A 21,030-nucleotide genomic window follows, 5' to 3' on the forward strand; every position below is an offset into this window, starting at 1 on the left:
GGGCGGGGTCGGAGGGGGCGGTGTTCTACGTGTCCCGTGAGCGTCCGCGGCGAGGTGGGCGGGGCACCGCGGGCCGCGCGTCCCGTGAGCCTCTGCGGCGGGGCGGGCGGGGCGCGGCGACGCGGGAAGCGGAGGCGCCGTGGGGTAAGACTAGCTGCCGCGATCGCGGTCGGGCCGCTGGCCGCATTCTGCGTCGTGTGTTTCCTTGAGTGGCCGCGTGGGGGTCCCCGAGCGTCGTGTCGTGTGTTGGCTCCGTAGGGAAACGCTCTTTCGGGCGCTCGCCTCGCCCTGGCCGGGAACGAGAAACCTGTGGCAGTGCGCTCCTGTTGAGGAGCCGTTAACACCCCGTCTGGTTTCAGGGCGTTGCTCCGGATACCCTAATTGTTGGGCACGCGGCTCTTAATAATCGTGAGGAAGCTGTTAACTTCGGGGTGTACCCTGCTGCGCTAGGGTTGTTTGTAGAACATGGACATATGTGCTCTGTCGCTTAGTCGTGTCCGAGTCTTTGCGACCCCATGGATGGTAGCCCACCAGACTCCTCTGTTCGTGGAATTTTCCAGGCAAGAATATTCGAGGGGGTCGCCCTTTTCCTTCTGCAGGGAATCTTGATGACTTAGAGATCGAATACCTAGGAAACGCTACCTCCGAAACGTTTATAAACATATACTTGTTACAAAATGGCCATTTTGGACTGAGTTTAACACTCTTGACACAAGACACTTTTTCAAAGGTCTTGTTTACAGGCTGTGGTAAATAAAAACAGATATCCAAAGAGAGTCTACCCCAGCTTTTCCCACCTCCTCCCGTTATCTCGCCAAGGTCACGATGTTCTCCATCACGAGTTGCCCTTGAAAGTCCTGGAGTGAGGACTAGCTTCAGTGAGGTTCCGTTTGCCCTGGAGTAGAATGGATTTCAGAGCCATATCTGAGCAAAGAATACGGTCCCTGGCACAACTCCTGACTGTGGCTCAGCCTGCTTCTCTCGTTTTTAAACAATCTTGCATCTTTAGAGCTGCTTCAAATCTTTTGTTTAATTAGGCAGTGTGTTAAAACAGTAAAAAAAAAATAGTGTTGTGTTTTGTTCTTTTTTAATGGGAGGTATATACTTCTAAGCTGTGAAGAGTAGATACTGTTAGAGGAAAGAGAATGTATCTTTTAAGGAAAATATATAGAGCATATTTTGGGTTAGTGATTTAAATTTTGTATTATTAAAATCATACCATCCTAGGGATCATGTTTACTGTGTCTCTGCCCTGTGTTCTGTGACTGCTGTCTATGTGTGGCTCTTCAGTGTTAGCAGAATGGAATTAAGATGTCAGAACCTGTAAGTTGAAATAGCAGTGTCTCTTCATATATCAGCTTCAGTGTCATTTCATCAGTATTGTCTTAAAACCATTTTTCTTCCCATCCCCCACATCCATCACAAGTTCGTGTCTACAGCTTTAGGGTAAGGGAATGGTTTCAGTGGCAAAGGTACAAAGCAGAATCAAAAATACTACCAAAAATGAAAAAAATCTGTTGTCTGGGCCTACATAGTCTGTTTTCCCTCTTTCTTCCCATACCTCATCACTCACTCTGAACCGCAAACCCACCCCCCACCCCAGACCTCCCCTCAGAATCAGTTCATGACTTCTGTTGCACTGTGTGTATCTGAGACTCTGTATCCCTGAAACAGTAGTCCTCAGACTGGGCATCATGTAACCCAGACCCTTAACTTTGTAAAGTACATGGCGGCTTTCCAGGGGGTTATGTGCTTAGTCACTCAGTCATGTCTGACTCTTTGTGATCCCATGGACTGTAGCCCGCCAGGCTCCTCTGTCCATGGGGATTCTCCAGACAAGAATACTGGAGTGGGTTGCCATGCCCTCCTCCAGGGGATCTTCCCAACCCAGGGATCAAACCCATGTCTCCCGCATAGCAGGCAGATTCTTTACCGTCTGAGCCACCAGGGAAGCCCAAATGATAGCTTAAGGGTATTAATTTTCAGGTTGTTAAATTGCATGTTTCTTCCCGAAAATTAACCTGCCTCGGACTGTGCCTGAACTCAGACACCTCTCCCCTTTCTTCTTCGGTAACTGTCCCTCTCCTACTCTACAATTAAAGTAGTAGTACCTTTAATCTGACCTAAATCTGTTTAGAAAATAAATGATTCTAGTAGCTGGATAGCTAATTGTTTCCTAAGAATAGTAATTTCCAGTGGTTTTCAAAAATGTTACAGAAGGACACAGTTGTCTGCTGATTAAGAATAATTTTATGGCATACTCCTATGTGATTTTTGGTACATAGTGGTTCGGAAGAGTGACTATTATATTTAGAATGGAAGAATACAAAATGTAAGACTAGGATCAGCTTGAACTCTGTTTCTATTTAGCAACAAATAATACGATTCTGAAATGAATGACTTAATTGGAGGGCGGAGGAGCTATCCAATTCTAAATGAGATGCATTTCCAATAAAAGCTGACTTAGGATATTTTATAATCATAATTTGAACTGTTTCTCATTTGGTAAGTACTGCTCTAGTAAGTTAATATAACAATACTGATGACAGTTCTTAAATTTGTGTTCTCAGGAATTTTTAAATATACTGTTTTATGTAGGGAAATATGACTAAAGTATTGGCAAGCACTGAAATGTATTGGGATAAGCTTATGTTGGGGAAGTGATACAAAAATATGAATTCAAGGAGAAAAGGAACAAGATCAGTTTCCTAACTGTAGAAGATCATGTTCATGTGCTTTTCAAATAAATGGGTTGATAGTAGATATCAAATTATTATGGCAATTACATTCCATTTATAAAAAAAGATATATCCTTCTGTCTCTAGCAGCTAGCCTTGTCCTAAACAGACAATGTGTACTTCATAATAACGTTTTGACCTGAAGTGCTTTATAGTCAGGAGGGATTAGCTTCAGACATCTTTCATTAAAAAAAAAAACACATGAATGTCATAATTATAAATGCAGTGACTTTTTCTTAGAAACCTATGTAGGTGAAGAAAAATTTAATAATCTTAGGAAGTCTTTGATGTAAGGAGTAGGGAGAAGAAATACGAGAAGAGCTAACAGAAAATAGCAGCAGAGGCCCCAGGATGGGGTTGGTAGATTGTACAGAGAAGGAAAAAAGATCCAGTAGGGGGAATTCTGTACTTATTAAATGAAGTAAGAGCAACCCTTCTCTGGAGCTTGAGACTTAGACTCTTACTATCTGAGATATGAATTCATTAGTTTATTCAGTTCTTGGTGTTAGTCGCTCAGTCATATCCGACTCTAATGGACTCTAGAGTGACCCCATGGACTGTAGCCCTCCAGGCTCCTCTGTCCATGGAATTCTCCAGGCAGGACTACTGGAGTGAGTAGCCGTTTCCTTCTCCAGGGGATCTTCCTGACCCAGGAATTGAACCCCGTCTTCTGCATTGCAGGCAAATTTTTGGAGGCAAGTTCTTTATCACCTGAGCCACCAGAGAAGCCCATTCAATACTTAACAAATATTTATTCAGAGCATGCTGTGTGTCATTGTTTTAGGCATTGAGATGAAACAGGCAAAGTAACTTTTTAATTTATCACAGAGAAATCAGTCACATAGACAAGACCTATGAGAAATTTAACATGATGAGAAATTCCCTCCCATTGAGTTTTGTCATGACAGTTTCTGTAGGTGTCTATAAAGAAAATAAATGTTTAAAATGCGAAGAGAGAAAGAAAGAATTCTGTTTTGTGACTTGCACATATGCACTATGAAAACCAGGAAGATAAAGTGAGCTTTTCAGAGGAAAGATATATTTATAAAAGTACCAAATAAACAACAGAGAAAGGAAGACGTTAAGCGTCAGTAAGATCTATAGAAAGATATTAAACTGGATTTTTCAAATAGATTATGTAGCAAAAGAGAGGGAAAAATCTCCAAACCCATTGCACAATCCATGATATAAAAGTGAAATCACTGATTTTTTTAATAGTTGCAAAATTAACCCAGTTTCCTACTGTAGATTTTTCAATTTTTTATGAATGGTCAGTTGATTATTAAAAGTCCAAAAACAAAATGATGAGTGTTTTTTTTTTTATTCACTTATATTTTGTCATTTTCTCTTGAGAGTCGTTTATAAATGTTATTCCTTTTGACTTTTATAGCTCCTTCCCTCTCATCCTATAGTCAGTCTGTTCAACTGATTTTGTAGATTTTACCCTTTAGCTAATCTTTTGGATCTGTTTCATAGTCTCTACTGTGCCACGGTTTCCCATCTGTCTATTATAATAATTTATTTTAATTCTTTTTCTTTTTAGCTTCCAGGTCATTCTTTATAGGATAGCTAAATGATCTTTTAAAAATGTAAATCTTACCATTACTTTTCTCCTCTTAAACTCCTGAAATGACTCCTTTGCATGTTTTAAAAGTCCATTTGTAATCTAGCCCAGCCTGTTTTACCACCAACTTCTGTAAGCACAGCCAAGTCAGACACTGAAATATCTTTACTCCTGGATTGGATATCTTTACTCCTTTATAAACTTTTCATTCAGTTGACCCTGATTATAATTTTAGAATGTTTACTTTCTTAGATCATCATTTGACATTTTTTGTAAATTTAAAAATTCTCAAAAAAAAAAAAAAAAAATTCTCAGATGGGAACTCCAGAAAAATTCTTCAACATTAATTTGAGAATTATGGTTCTACTTTTTACTTGTCCTGAAATGACATTTAAAAGAGGAATCTGTATCTTCAGATAATGGATATCAGCCTCAGAACATACAAAGCAAAACTGGACAGAACTAGGAGACATGCCCCCAATACTGGAAGATCCTTCCATTTAACATGCTTCCCTCACTAGCAATAAAAAAAATACATTAAGGAAATAGACAATTGGAATAAAATTATTAGCATCATACTTATTAGGATGGCTATTATCAGAAATAAAACCAAAATGGAAAATATTCCTCTTAAAATTAATATGGAATCCCAAGGGACCTTAAATAGCCAAAACAGTCTTGAGAAAGAACAGAGCTATTTACTGACCTCAAAACATATTACAAAGCTGTAGAATTAAAACGTTATGGTACTGGCATCAAGACATACATATAGCCCTGTGGAATAGAATAAAGGGCACAAAAAAATCCTCACATCTGTGGCCAAATGATTTCCAACAGATATGCCAAGACCCTCCAATGGGAATAGGGTAGTCTTTTCAACAAATGTTTTTGGAAAGACTGAATATCCATATACAAAATAATGAAGTTGGACCCTATCTGACACCATAAAAATTAAATCAAAATCGATCAAAGGCCTAAATTTAACAGCTAAAACTATAATACTCTTAGAAGAAGAATAGGGAAGAGCTTCATGATACTAGATTTGGCAGTTTCTTGGATGTGACACCAAAAACATAGGCAACAAAACAAAAAAATAGGTAAAGTTCTCTAAATCAGTCGCTAATAAAATATTTAAAAAATCGTTGTCTAGTGACTCCAATATTGAATACTGTGGTCTTTGAATTTCATTAGAATTGTCTGCATTCATAATTGAAGAGTAAGTAAAGTATAGGTTTAACTTCAAAACTAAAATCATGCTTATGCTTAAATAGTGTAGACATTTAATTATACGGGGAAATGTTCAGAATATGTTGTTAAGAAAGCAAATTGTTGAGTTCCGTTTGAGATTGCAGATTGACTTATTTATATCTTTTCTTTCCATTAAGATTAGAATTAAAGAGTAAAAACTACACACATAACAGAAAGAGTTGGGGAGACATCAGAGGACAAAAAATTTCAACAAATATTCTGAGAAACTTGGTTTGAATCTGTCATGAATTGAAGTGGAGCCCAGGAAGCTTTAGCACAGAATATACTGGACAAAAGACTGCAGTGGAAATAGGAATCAGTCCTCCCTGAAAGATCGTGATGATTCTCTGAAGGCCCTAAATGAAAGACAGAGGATAAATGTGACATTTTTGGAAGTCTTTCGTGAAGCTTCTTTGCTTCCGTATCCTTCCTGTTTCATCATGCAGAAAAACAATCTGTCCAGGCTTTCCTCTCAGGACAAAGGAGAGGACCCTCTCCAAAGAAATTGAAAAGAAAACTAGAGAAAGTGGGGAAAACCTTTGTTTGTTTCCAGAATGAGAATTCCAACTTATCCCTGTTCTCAGTATTTCATGCTTGCTTTGCAGTTTCAGATGTGGTATGTGTAGAAGCGCATTCTTAGTTTTGCATTATGCAAGTTAAATTTAACTCTACATTCTCACTTAAAAACTCTTTATTGATGGATTTCTTAGTATTTGCATAGTGATGTTTGAAACATTGTTTATACAGTTACTGGCTAGAACCCTGGGCTTCCCTTGTGGCTCTGCTGGTAAAGAATCCACCTGCAGTGTGGGAGACCTGGGTTCGATCCCTGGGTTGGGAAGATCCCTTGGAGAAGGAAAAGGCTACCCACTCCAGTTTTCTGGCCTGGAGAATTCCAATTTCCAATTGGAATTCCAAGTGGAATTCCTGTAAATTCCAATTTACATTGGAGAGAAGATTAAGATTAAATATATTTTAAAGTCTGGTGGTGGTTTAGTCACTAAGTTGTGTCTGACTTTTGCAACTCCATGGACCCTAGCCTGCTGGGCTCCTCTGTCCATGGAATTCTCCAGGCAGGAATACTGGAGTGGGTTGCCATTTCCTTCTCCAGGGGATCTTCCTGACCCAGGAATTGAACCCAGGTCTCCTACATTGCAGGCAGATTCTTTACCGACTGAGCTATGAGGGAAGCCTGGCATTTTAAAGTCTGTATGCAGACTAAACAATCGTTTATTAAGTTGAGTGCTTGAGAAAAATCATGAACAAAAGACAAAATAGAGTGCTCTCATTCTGCATTAGTTTCTGCATATTTTAATTTTCTTATCTAACTATAAATATTACTCATTTAAAAGCAGTCTAGAAAGAAAGTCAAGCATTTATTATATTTAATGTACTAACTTTGAAATGTGTTTTTTCATATGCTGTTTCATTTCATCATTAAAACCATCCTTTGAATTCCGTATTATTATTATCAGCATGTACAAATGATAAAATGATAGTCAAATTATTTAACTGACTTGTCTTAATTTAAAAATCTCATACAAAATGGAGTCAGAATGTAAATCCAGAGCTACAAATGACATTCAGCAGATACACACAGCCATCCTGATTTTTAAATAATTTGAATATCAGTACTGTCAAGGACAGACCTAACTCTAAAGTTCATACTATTTTCTTTATTTTATAATATAAATATTCTTTCAGTGCTTCTGTTTGGTAACTATTCCATTAAATGCTAGGGATACAGTGGTTCACAAGATAGAATGACTTGCCACAGGATTTTCCTTGTCTTGTAGAGCCCTTCATTTAATAAACTGTAATACAGTGTGTTAAGTGACGTGGAGAAAGGTAGAGACTCCTAGGGGCACATAGTAGTGGCCTGACTCTACTTAATAATTTTTCAGATTGGCTTAAAATCACCTCTTTGCAGTATCCTGATGCCGCCTACCTGAAAGTCTTAGGTGTGCCCTGTATGCTTCCAAATCATTCTGTATTGGTTTCATGATAGTACTTAATGTTACTTGAGGAGAAGAATCTTGTTTTTCCTTTAGCATTATGACTGGCTCATAGCAAATCCTCAAGAAGTATTTTAGAAGAAAATAGAATTGAGGTCTGAAATGGCAGCAAGGAAGTAAGAGAGCAGTTTTGGATAAGCTTTTAGGTATTGAGGTGAGAAATGGCAAAAAATAATCCTTGTAAAGTAAGAGGAAAGTTCATCTTTTGAGAATGAAGAGGTCGGTCTGAGATTGAGAAAAGTTTAGAATAATCGCTAGAGAATTGCAAGAGGAAGGAAATAATACATAAAATGGATAGCCTTAAAGGTGTACTGAGGGCTCATCTGAGACTGGAGTCTGAATTTGTAGTGTTACCAATATGCCTGACTGTAATTTCCTCCAAGAAATTACCTCCTCCAACATAATAGATATCGCTATCATATCATCCTATGTTGCTCTTTAGCACTTATTATCTGACATTTATTTATTGGTTTGCTTCTATATACTCTCTTTGTCCCCTCTTACTGGCATGTTAACTCATGTATGCTGTATCTGTTTTGATTCACTGGTGTTCCCCTAGCATCTAGAACTTTTGTGCAACATGTGACATGTACACAGTAAATATCTGGTTTAAAAAAAAATTGAATGAGTGAAGGAACAAATTAATACGTAGTTTGAAATATTGTCCATATTGCTATATTTAAATAAAACCAAATTTTTTTTCCCCAAAGGAATTTGTTTTTGTAGGTTAAGGGGAATTTTCTTGAACTCAGAATATTGCTTGACACTTCTTACATACATCATAATTACATTCCTAAGGATTAAAATTATTGAACTCTTTATTATCTTCATTTTCTAAGGTTACTCTAAAATTAGCTATTTTGGGGAATTCCCTGGTGGTCCAGTGTTTGGGACTCCACATGTTCACTGCCAGAGGCATGGGTTTGATCCCAGATCAGGGAACTAAGATCCCGCATGACCATGGTGGAACCAAAAAAATTAATATTTAAAATAAAATTAGCCATTTTGGTCATATTACCTGATATATCTTTATAATTCTAAAATTTGCAAGTCTATAAAACATTTTTACAATTTAATCTTTGCAACAAGAAGTTACAACTTAGCAAAAACTAAGATTTAGGTACACAACTATTTAAATAAAGAGACACTTAAATAAATCATTTTTATTGAAATATACTGTTTAGTGGTTTATTTGGAAACTTGTTTTCATATTTTAAAAATTCAGAGTTTTCAATAACTGATTTTAATTGAAAGTTGGTTATTATGGACAAAATATACAGAAAAATAGTATTAAACCTGATAAATTAGTATTATTCAAAATTTTCTTTAGTTACCATTTTGTTATATGTCTATCTGATACCAAATATGTTTTTTAAAAAAATGTTTATCTCAAGAATAGATACTGTTACATTGCTAAAATGTCTTTGAGAAATAACTTTTAAGTGTTAATTTTGTCCTTTTACATTTATGTTAGCCCTGAATAGACCACTAAATGGATACTTGTTTACAGTATGAGAGTTGAAGCAAGAAGTCAGTGTTAAACCTTGCAAAAGCCCAGCAAAGACTGATATCAGAAGTTACAAATGGTTTATAGTGAGTAGACAGAATTGCAAATATGGTATCTGCAAGTAATGAGGATTGACCTGTATAGTTACATGAAACTATAATTTTAAAACTTCCATTAAAAATGTTTGGAAGATAGAGGAAAAAACAGTTCATATTCTTATTACCACAATATTTTTATTTTCTGTATTTTCTTGCAGTTTTTGTCTCTAGTGTATATATTTTCAAATATTGTATGGATACCTTTTTGTCTTCTTTTCTTTTTGTCTTCTACCTAGTTTACCTCTGCAAATCCTCTTCCTTCACTGTATTTTGTCCAGAGCCGTATCTACCCCTTGCTCCAGTGGTACATACATGACCTCTGCCTGAAAATTAGCACATGATATTCACCAGCTATGGTCACTGACACTGGGAGAGACATATGCTCCCTTAGAATCAGTGTGATGCCATGAGGCTTTTGTGGACTTCTGGGGAAGACACACATGCTCTCACACTGGCTTTGAACTTGCTGCCATCTTCCTTCACATGGAACCTAATGCTTAACCTAAGGCAGAAGCAGGCAAAGTAGAGAGACTAAAGGAAAACAAATCCTGATGAAATTGGTTAATCCTGAATTTATTTATTTTTATAAGAATTGTATGTATTTAAAATGTATAATGATGTTCTTGATGTACATATATTAATACATTGTGAAATGATTACTACAGTCACATTTATCAACATATGCATCATCTCCCATAGTTGTTGTGTGTGGTGAGAACATTTAAGATTTACTCTCTTAAAAGACAGATATTTTATATTATCATTTACATGCAGAATCTAAAAAATATAAAACGAATTAATATAACAAAACAGAAGCAAACTCACAGATACAGAGAACAAACTGGTGGTTACCAGTGGGGAGAAGGATCGGGGAGGAGCAAGATAGGCATATTAAATTAACAGGTACAAACTGCTATTTATAAAATAAATAAGCTGAAAGGATATATTGCATAGCACTGGGAATATAGCCAATATTTTATAATAACTTGAAGTGGAGTATATAAAAATATTAAATCACTGTGTTGTACACTTGAAACTAATACTGTGAATCAACTATAATTTAATAAAAGTAAAATTAAAATATAGGAGGATTAAAAAGACAAAAGAATTCTCTGTAAATTAAAAAAAACATTTAGCTTCTATCTGGTATTTGGAGATTGTGAACAGTGGTTCTGTCTTTGTTTTTTTGGAAAAAGGTTTACTGTCTTATCAGATTTCAGCAACAGTATTATTGGCTGTAGTCACCACCCTGTGCTGTAGGTCTCTGAACTCAGTCATCCTGCATAACTGAAACTTGGTGCCCTTTGAGGAAGATAACCGCGTTTCCTCTCCCCACCCCCACCTCTGGTAACCACAGTTCTCTCGGCTTCTGAGTTTGACTTTTTTCAGACTAAGCACGATCATATGGTATTTTTCTTGCTATACCTGACTTATTTCATTCAGCCCAGTGCCTTTCTAGGTTCACCTATGTTGTCACATAAGACAGGATTTCCTCTTCTTTAAGGCTGAATAATAATTTATATATACATATGTATATAACCATTTCTTTATCAATTCATCCATCAATAGACACCTAGGTTGTTTTCTATTTCTTGGTTATTGTGAATAATGCTGCAATGAACATGGGAGTGCAGATACCTCAATGTTTTTATTTCCTTTGGATATATATCTAGAAGTGGGATTGTTGGATCATATCATAATTCTGTGTTTAAGTTTTTGAAGAACCTTCATATTGTTTTCCACAATGGCTAGACCAATGTACATGTCCACTGATAGTGTACAAGGATAACCTTTTCCTCTATCCTTGTCAGCGCTTGGTTTGCATTTCCCTGATGGTTAATGACATTGAGCATTTTTTCATACCCTTACTGGCTGTTTGTATGTCGTCTTTGAAAAAATGTCTATTTGGTCCTTTGCCCATTTCTTGATTAGATTATTTAGTTTTTTTTCTTTTGAGTTTTAGGAATTCCTTATATATTTTGGATATTAACCCCTTATCAGATATGGTTTATGAATATTTTCTCTTCTTCAGGTTGCCTTTTCACTCTGCTGTTTGCTTTGCTATGCAGAGCTTTTTAATTTAATGCATTTCTACTCGTCTGTTTTTGCTTTTATTGCCTGTGTTTTTGGTATCATATCCATGAAATCATCCCCAAGACCAGTGTCATGAAGCTTCCCCCCTGTTCCCTTCTAGTATCAGGTGTTACATTTTAAGCCTTTAATCCATTTTGAGTTAATTTTTCTGTATTTTGTAAGATAATTGATATTGAGTTTCCAAGCCTCACTTTCTGAAGAGATTGTCCTTTCCTCATTATCTCTTCTTGAGGCCCTTGTTGAAGATTAGTTGACCATATATTTGTGGATTTATTTCTCTGTTCTGTTCAGTTCAGTTGACCTGTATGTATTTCTTCAATCAAACAGCATAATCTTTGGTTACTGTAGCTTTGTCATGTAATGTATTTTTGAAATCAGAAACTGTGATGCCTTCAACTTGTTCTTTCTCAAGATTACTTTCTCTATTTGGTATCTTTTTTGGTTCCATAGGAATTTTATAATTTCCCCCCTGTTTTTGTGAAAAATGCTATAGGGATTTGATAGTGATTGCATTGAATCTGTAGCTCACTTTGCGTAGTATGGACATTTTAACAATATTCTTCCAATCCGTGAACACTGAATATCTTTTCATTTACTTGTGTCATCTTCAGGTTTTTTCACCAGTGGTTTTTAAAATTTTTTCTATTCATTTCTTTATTTAGCTGTTTTGGTTTTTAGTTGTGGCACTTGGGATATTTGATCTTTATTTCAACATCCAGCATCTTTTAGTTGTGTCATGTGGGATCTAGTTCCCTGACCAGGGATCATATCTGGGCCCGCTACATTGGGAGCACAGAATCTTAGCCACTGGACCACCAGGGAAGTCCCTGCATCAGGGTTTTATAGTTTTCATTTAACCGATCTTTCACCTACTTGGTTAGATTTATCTGTAAGTATTTTATTATTTTTCATGCTATTATAAATGAGATTGTTTTCCTGATTTCCTTTTTAGGTAGTTCATTGTTGGTGTAAAGAAATGCTGCTGATTTTGCTGTGTTGATTTAGTTCTGAATTTACCTCGTGTCAGACATACTTCTCTCTTTTGACATATGAACCAATAGTTTTTTCTTTTTTCTTTCCTTTTTAATTTTAATTTTTTGGCTTAAGCTGTCACTTGTAACAAAATGAATTGTAGCTGATACAATGTAGTTTCAGTCAGCTTCTTATGCATTTATAATATTTCTTTTAACTTTGTAATGTTTTATTTGGATATATAAAATTCACACTTTAAAAAATATATATCAATCTCATTTAATTCAATAGTCATCAAAGGTATGACTGTTTTTTCTTTTTTTTTTTCTTTGGTGTTTTGCCCACACAACATGGCTTGTGGGATCTTTGTAAACTTGGGCCCACGGCAGTGAAAGCACCAAGTCCTAACCAGGACCACCAGGGATTTCCTTGTTGCCGTTCAGTCACTCAGTTGTGTCCGACTCTTTGTGACCCCATCCTTCACCACCTCCTGCAGCTTGCTCAAACTCATGTCCATTGAATCAGTGATGCCATCCAACCATCTCGACCTCTATTGTTCCTTTCTCTTCCTACCTTCAATCTTTCCCAGCATCAGGGTCTTTTCTAAATGAGTCAGCTCTTCACATCAGATAGCCAAAGTATTGAAGCTTCAGCTTCAGCATCAGTCCTTCCAATGAATATTCAGGGTTGATTTCCTTTAGGATTGACTGGTTTGATCTCTCTGCAGTCCAAAGGACTCTCAAGAGTCTCTAGCACCACAGTTTGAAAGCATCAGTTCTTCAGCACTCAGCCTTCTTTATGGTTCAACTCTCATATCCATACTTGACTACTGGGAAAACCATAGCTTAGACTGTACGGACCTTTGTTGTCAAAGTGATGTCTCTGCTTTTTAATGTACTGTATAGGCTGGTCATAGCTTTTCTTCCAAGGAGCAAGCATCTTTTAATTTCATGGCTGAAGTTACCATCTGCAGTGATTCCCTACACACTCTAATATATTTGTTAATAATTTGCATTTTTTTAAAAAAAAGTAAATGTATCAACTTCAAATATATTCTAAGTATGTTTTTTTAAAAAAATATTTACTTTTTATTTGACTTCGCTGTGTCTTAGTTGTGGCATGCAGGATCTTCAATCTTTGTTGCATCATGCAAGGTCTTTTTGTTGTAGCATGCACACTCTTTAGTTGTGGCATGTGGGATCTAGTACCCTGATCAGGGATTGAATCCAGGTCCCCTTCATTGGGAATGTGGAGTCAGCCACTGGACCACCAGAGAAGTTCCTAGACCTTTTAGACTCTTACTGTAATATGAATCTTTTTACAACTTTTCCATTTCATTTTTCAGAGTTCGTTTGCCTATTAGAATGCTCAGTGTTTGAAAATACAAGAAAACTGTCTCTTTAAAATTTTTTTCTTCGATAATATATCTAGTCAAACTACAAGTAAATGCTTTTGTTGACATGTTTGTGCTGCTTTCTGTTTTCTGGAATTCAGCAACTTTTACTTTAGTCATGTCAGGATAAAAGCTGTGAGCCTTTTTTATGTGTCACATTTTCTTTTTGACTTACCAAAAATAGTTTATATTAAAAAGTTAATTACGAATTATTGCAGTTCATTATACAATAGTAGGCTATTGCTACTATAAACTTTGAAATAATTGGTGTCTCATTTTAAGAATTTAAGAAAAAGCTATAGTTTTGAACATAGAGACTATTCAGTTCTTACAGAACAATACTTATAATAATTTAAAATTTAGTAACACTAATCAGTGGCCATAAGTAATTAAAATACCAATTAAATCATACCTAAAATTGTAAAGAAGTATTTTAAAACTGCATATTGTATTGTATTCTTGTTTTAATCTTGTATTAATCTTGTTGTATTCTTATATTAATCTTCTTATTTCTGTTAACTTATTCACCATATCTTATGAACATATTAACAAGACATATATTCTAACAATATATTGGTTATGACATTACGTATTTAAAGTTAAAACTCACAAACATTAAATAGCCACATTACTAGTAAAGTTTCAGTTCAGTTCAGTCACTCAGTCGTGTCTAACTCTGCGACCCCATGGACTGCAGCATGCTAGGCCTCCCTGTCCATCACCAACTAGTAAGATTTAGTCCGCTGTAATGTTTTATTAGTCAAAGCTGTTTTACAATTTGTATCTTTAATGTCAAGTTTCTATAATTGTACAAAATACTTGATAAACATATTTCAAGTATATTCTGCATATAAGAGCAGAAGACTCCATGGTAGCTTGACATTGTGATCACATTATCCAGAATATTGAAAAATACAACTTGGGAAGTATAATTTAAGGCAGATGAACAGTTCCATTTTCATCACAAGAGGCTTAAATTTGGAGACAATAGGTTTGTTCTGATATATCTTCACATTAACCTAGCCTGTGAGCTAAGCTTAAGTCTTTGTGTATGTTTGTTTATGTACTTGTGATTGATCCTAGATGAAAACAATAATTGAATTCATGGAAATACTTCCTAATTAGGTTCATTAGCTAAGGTGGGGAGGCAAAAGAGTATGTTTTCAATAGAGAAATTGTCTAGATGAACAGGAAAGTATACTTACAGGGAACTATGGTAGAATTATGGAGAAGTATTGAGTATCCTTTTAAGGTTTGTAATCACAGAATTTAAAATCAAATCCATCTACTCTGATACCAAAATCAGACATGAAAAGAATAGACCATTATTTCTTATAAATGTAGAGACAAAAATCCTTCACAAAATACTAGCAAATCAAATCCATAAACATATAAAAAATACTATACGTGATGATTAAAGAAATTTGTCTCAGGAATTTAAAGTTAGTTTAACATCTGAAAATTAATTAGTATAGTATACCATATCAGTAAAAGAAAACCACATGATTGTCTCAGTCAGTTCAGTTCAATCGCTCAGTCATGTCCGACTCTTTGCAACCCCATGAACCGCAGCACGCCAGGCCTCCGTGTCCATCACCAACTGCTGGAGTCTACCCCAACCCATGTCCATTGAGTTGGTGATGCCATCCAACCATCTCATCCAATAGATGCAGGAAAAGCATTTAACAAAATCCAACACATTTTCCTGATTTAAAAACAAATTTCAACAAACTCATAATAGAAAGAAACTTTCTCAATCAGAAAGGGCATCTGCACAAAACTCATAGACAACACTATACTTTATGATGAAAGAATGGATGTTTCCCCTGAATAAGGAACAAAGCAAGATGCTCACTCTTCCCAGTTCTAACATTATAGTCAAGGTTCTAACCAGGGAAGTTAGGCAAGAAAATGAAATTAAAAGCATCCAGATTGTAAAGAGAAAGGTAGAATTTTCTATGTGTGTAGATGATTTGGTAAATAGAAAATCCTAGGGAGTCCAGTAAAAAACTATTAGAACTAATAAGCCAGTTCAACAGGGTTGTCAGATAGAGGAGCAATATATAAGCACGTATCTGTACACTAGCAATCTGCAATCCAAATGTGAAATTAAGAAAATTATATTTACGATAGTATGAAAAGAATATAATACTTAGGAATAATTTCTATAAGAAGTGCAGAGCTTATATTCTGCAAATTATAAAACATTGTTGAGGAAGACCTAAATAAATGGAAAGATTTCTCATATTCATGGAGTGGAATACTTGATATTGTTAAGATGACAATACTCCCTCAGTTGATCTATAGATACAATGCAGTCCCTGTCAAACCTTCCATTGACTTCTTTGTAGAAATTGGGAAGCTTCCACACTTCATATGGAAGTTGAAGAGACTCAGAAGAACCAAACAATCTTGAAAAAGAACAAAGGTGGAGGACTCACACTTCCAGTTTCAAAACTTACTAGAAAATTATAGTAATCAAGACAGTTCTATTCCATGATGCATTCTTCCATTCATATGGTACTCTCATGGTATATTCTTATCTTAGTACCATAAAAATGTAATACATCAGTGGAATAGAATGATGTGTCCAGAAATAAACCCTTAGAGTTAGAGTTAACTGATTTTCAACAAGGATGCCAAGATAGTTTAATGGGAAAACAGTCTTCAACAAATGTTATACTGGGGCAGCTGGATAGCCACATGCAAAGAATCAAGTTGAATGTCTTTGCAATATTTTAGAAGATTAAATTAAAATGGATCATAGGGCTTAAGTATAAAACCTAAAACTATTAAATCTTAGAAGAAAACACAGGAGTAAATTTTCCTGACTTTGACTTGGGAAAAACCTTATGTTGACTTCAAAATCATAGGTAACAAAGGAAAAAACAGAAAAAATGACTTCATCAAATTTAAAAACTCTTGTGCTGCTATCAAGAATGTGAAGACAACACACAGAATGAGAGAAAATATTTTCAAATATTTTTGAAAAGATATAATGGTCTTGTATCTAAAATATATCTTAAAAATTAATAATAAAAAGCAAGTAACCCAATTTTAAACATTGGCAGAGGACATTTCTCTAAAGGTGATACATCAATGGCCAAAAGACACATGTAGATATTCAACATTAGCTATAAGAAAAACAAATCAAAACTGAAATGAGAAAACACTTCTCACCTTCTAGGATGGCTGTAATAAAAAAGACAGATAGCAAGTGTTGGTGAGGATGTGAAGTGGGAACCCTTGTACAATCATTGCAGGGAATGTGAAATGGTGCAGCCCCTCAAGAAGATACTTGGACAGCTCCTCAGAATGTTCAACATAGAGTCAGCCTATGACCAGGCTGTGAAAGTGCTTCACTCAATATGTCAGCAAATCTGCAAAACTAAGCAGCGGCCACAGGGCTGGAAAAGGTCAGTTTTCATTCCAATCCCTAAGAAAGGCAATGCCAAAGAATGTTCAAATTACCGTACAATTGCACTCATTTCACATGCTAGCAAGGGTATGCTCAAAATCTATCAAGCTAGACTTCAGCATTACATGAATCAAGAATTTACAGATGTACAAGCTGGATTTAGAAAAGGTAGAGGAACCAGAGATCAAATTGCCAACATTCACTGGATCATAGAGAAAGCAAGGAATTCCAGAAAAACATCTACTGCTTCACTGATTGTGCTAAAGCCTTTGACTGTGGATCACAACAAACTGGAAAATTCTTAAAGAGATGAGAATATCCAGCTGCCTTTCCTGCCTCCTGCAAAACCTGTATGCAGGTCAGGAAGCAACAGTTAGAACTGGACATGGAACAACAGACTGGTTCAAAATTGGGAATGGAGTACATCAAGGCTGTATATTGTCACCCTGCTTATTTAACTTTTGTGCAGAGTACATCATGCAAAATGCTGGACTGGATGAATCACAAGCTGGAATCAAGATTGCCAAGAGAAATATCAACAACCTCAGATATGCAAATAATACTACTTTAATGGCAGAAAGTGACGAGGAACTAAAGAGCCTCTTGATGACAGTGAAAGAGAGTGGAAAAAGCTGGCTTAAAACTCGACATTCAGAAAACTAAGATCATGGCATCTGGTCCCATCACTTCATGGCAAACAGATAGGGAAAAAGTAGAAACTGACATATTTTAGGGGGCTCCAAAATCACCGTGGACAGTGACTGCAGCCTTGAAATTAAAAGATGCTTGCTTCTTGGAAGAAAAGCTATGAAAAACCTAGACAGAGTATTAAAAAGCAGAGATATCACTGTACTGACAGAGGCCTGTATAGTCAAAGCCCTGGTTTTTCCAGTAGTCATGTATGGATGTGAGAGTTGGACCATAAGGAAGGCTGAGTGCCCAAGAATTGATGCTTTGAATTGTGGTGCTGGAGAAGACTCTTGAGGGTCCCTTGGGCATCAAGGAGATCAAACCAATCAATGCTAAAGGAGATCAACCCTGAATATTCATTAGAAGGACTGGCGCTGAAGCTGAAGCTCCAGTCCTTTCGTCACCTGATGCGAAGAGCTGATTCACTGGAAAAGACCCTGATGCCGGTAAAGACCGAGAACAAGAGGAGAAGGGGGCAACAAAGGATACGATGGTTGGATGGCATCACTGACTCAATGGACTTGAATTTGAGCAAACTCAGGGTGATAGTGAAGGACAGGGAGGCCTGGCATGCTGCAGTTCATTGGGTCCCAGAGAGTTGGACACTTCTTGGCGAATGAACAACAATGACCAAGCTATTCCACTCCAAGCACATACCCAGGAGACACAAAAACATTTACACCTTTTTTTTTTAACTTGACCAATCACTTCCTTACTTCATTCCCTCTCTTCTGTAATCTTTCAAATACCATCTTACAACACCTCCATGTTTTTTTCTTCTACAAGGAGTGTTCTCAGCTCCTCCAGCTCTGCATTGTTAGCTATCTGCTAAAGTTCCCAGGAGCAAAGAAAAACTCTGAGAAATAGAAACTGAGGAGGGGGAGACAAACTGTATGTTTAATCTCTGTGTGTATGTATGTCCTGTCAAGTGTTTAGAATGTACTTATGTACTAAACGCTCTTTAGCACCTTGCAGTGCCATTTTACCTGCCCCGCAGCCACGTATTCTGCCCCTTCTTGGACTTTTGGAGCTTTGCTGTGTGCTGCTTCTTGGTTAAAAGCAAAACCAAAAAAGTAGTCTGATGGAGAACTACGGGAGACCTTATCCTAGATACGGCGGTTGAGGAGGGAGGGCCTGGATATGGGCCGGGGCATAGCCTAGTGTACACGTCACACCGCGGGAGCGTTACTGAGGATGGGGATGGAATGGCAGCTTTCGGAAGACTATTTCTGGAAGTAAAGATGTTGAGTTTTACAAGCCGCAGGTGTACTGCACTATAGAAGGCTGCAACATTTGCAGAGCTAAGTTCTCTGGTTTTCACTTGAGCAGAAGTAAATGCTGAAAGGACTTCTAGAGCTGTCTGCAATTCCAGGAGACTCCTTCAGAGCAGGTTTGCAGTGATGGAGCGCTCCTTGTGAAAAGACAGGAAAAGCTGCCAGTGGGATGAAAAACCAAAATCTAGAGTCATGTGATAGATATCAGGGCAGGCCAGTCTGAGCTCTGTGTTGAAGCCAAAGAAAGTGTAAGCTCTATCTAGAAAGGGATGAAGAAGCCACGAGATGACTATGTTATAGCCACGCTTTCCGGGAAACAAACTCACTCAGAAGGACAATACAGATAGTGGAGTGCAGTTTATTACACCGGCGGGCCCAAGGCAGAGTCTCCTCTTAGCCAATGACCCCAACCAGCATTTGTGAAAATCTTTATACCCCATGTGTACATGTCCAAACCCACCACCCCAATCCCTTGATGCTTACAAAGGAAGGGTGAATACAATCACAATAACCCCATCATTTACGTGTTATGTGTTCAAACAGTTAATAATCAATAAGCCCGTGGTTACATTCCAACCAGTTAATAACCGATAAGTCTGTGCTTGCATTCTGATAGATACTGTCCGGAGGCAGGGGTGATTAGTGTTTGTTTTCTCTTAGGTGATGAGTAACCTGAGTATGAGCTTCAAGGTTCCCCTGTCCGGAGGGGGTGTTATCCTTCCATTATCGTTCCCACAGGCACTAAGCAGAGAGTTCAGAGTCCACTGGAGAGGTGGCCGAGCACAATCAGCACGGACAGGCCTGAGATGGAGTCCAGGCCCTATGAATTCCTTCTTCAACTAAACTACAAGAAGATTTCCAGTGTCACAGTTCTGGTGCCTGCAGTCCCCTCTCAAGTACTTCTCCAGCCCAGGCTTTTGTTCAGTTACCACTCAGATGATGGCCCTCGTGCAAAGACGGTTTCTGGTTTTAACGAGATAGCTGTATTTCCTTTTCAGCCTCACATGTTGGGAAGGGCAGGAAATATGTTGCGGGTTTATCTTTAAAGGCGTTTGGGAAAGTCCTCCTTAACACACGTCTGTTTAAGCCTCACTGCCACAGTGAGAAAGCAGCTGCTGAGAAGCTGGAGGAGCAGGGCCAGACCACCACCCTTTTCTACTGAGGAGTGATGGCTGAGGCTTACAGGAAAAGGGAACAAAAAACTCCTTCAGTTTTGGAAAGACAGGAGTGGCTGTATATGTTTCTGGGTCTGTCATGACAAAGTACTAAAGACAATGCCTTAAACAACAGAAACGTGTTTTCTCACAGTTCTGGAGGCCAGAGGTCTGAAGCCAAGGTGTCACAGGGTTCGCTCCTTCTGAGGTCCTGGCGCTCAGGTTCTGTTCCTTGGCTTCCAGACCTTTGTCTCCTCCCTGTGTCTTCACACGGTCTCCCCTCTGTGCTTGTCTGTGTCCAGATTTCCTCTTCTGAGGGGGACACCAGTCAGACTGGATTAAGACTCACCCTGATGAATTCTTTTTAATTTAATTACCTCTTTAAGGACCTTGTCTCTAAATATAGTTTTATTCTGAGATACTGAAGTTTAGGACTTCGGCATATAAATTGGGGTGGGGGGTGTGGGCGGCGCAGTTTAGGCCCTAGTAGTGCCTATCCTGTTTTTTATTTGATTACTTGCTATTCTACCAAAAAATCATTTCTAGAATGATAATAAATGATTCTTCTTTTTTTCCATTTCCACAAACTCTGAAGCTGGTATCAAGTTTACTAAGAGAAAAAAGTACATATAGTGTTTAAGATACTGAGTATTTCAAAGGAAAGCTGAATGTAGCTATAAAGTCTCTTACAACTTTAAATCCTCTTCTAATGAATGATATTAGGGAAATTTCAGAGGACAGAGATTATGGCTTATTATGGAGTTTATCCTTCTATATTGAGTAGCAGTGACTGAGGCATTTTTTAAAGATGATTGCTTTCCCTCATAGTAATAAATTTGTAATAATTCCATAGTCTTGTCACTAG

General features: G+C 37.3%; 1 protein-coding gene across 1 annotated transcript in view; it reads left to right on the plus strand.

The window, feature by feature from the left end:
* Nucleotides 1-58: 58 nt before the first annotated feature.
* The window catches only part of ZCWPW2 (zinc finger CW-type and PWWP domain containing 2), a 138,044-nt gene continuing 117,072 nt past the window's right edge, over nt 59-21,030 (plus strand). The window contains exon 1 of the mRNA XM_065932910.1: nt 59-144. The gene's annotated coding sequence lies outside the window, so the exon portion shown is untranslated. The remainder of the gene's footprint in view (nt 145-21,030) is intronic.

This window comes from Muntiacus reevesi, chromosome 4, assembly GCF_963930625.1.
Source record: "Muntiacus reevesi chromosome 4, mMunRee1.1, whole genome shotgun sequence".
In the NCBI taxonomy this organism is placed as follows: domain Eukaryota; kingdom Metazoa; phylum Chordata; class Mammalia; order Artiodactyla; family Cervidae; genus Muntiacus; species Muntiacus reevesi.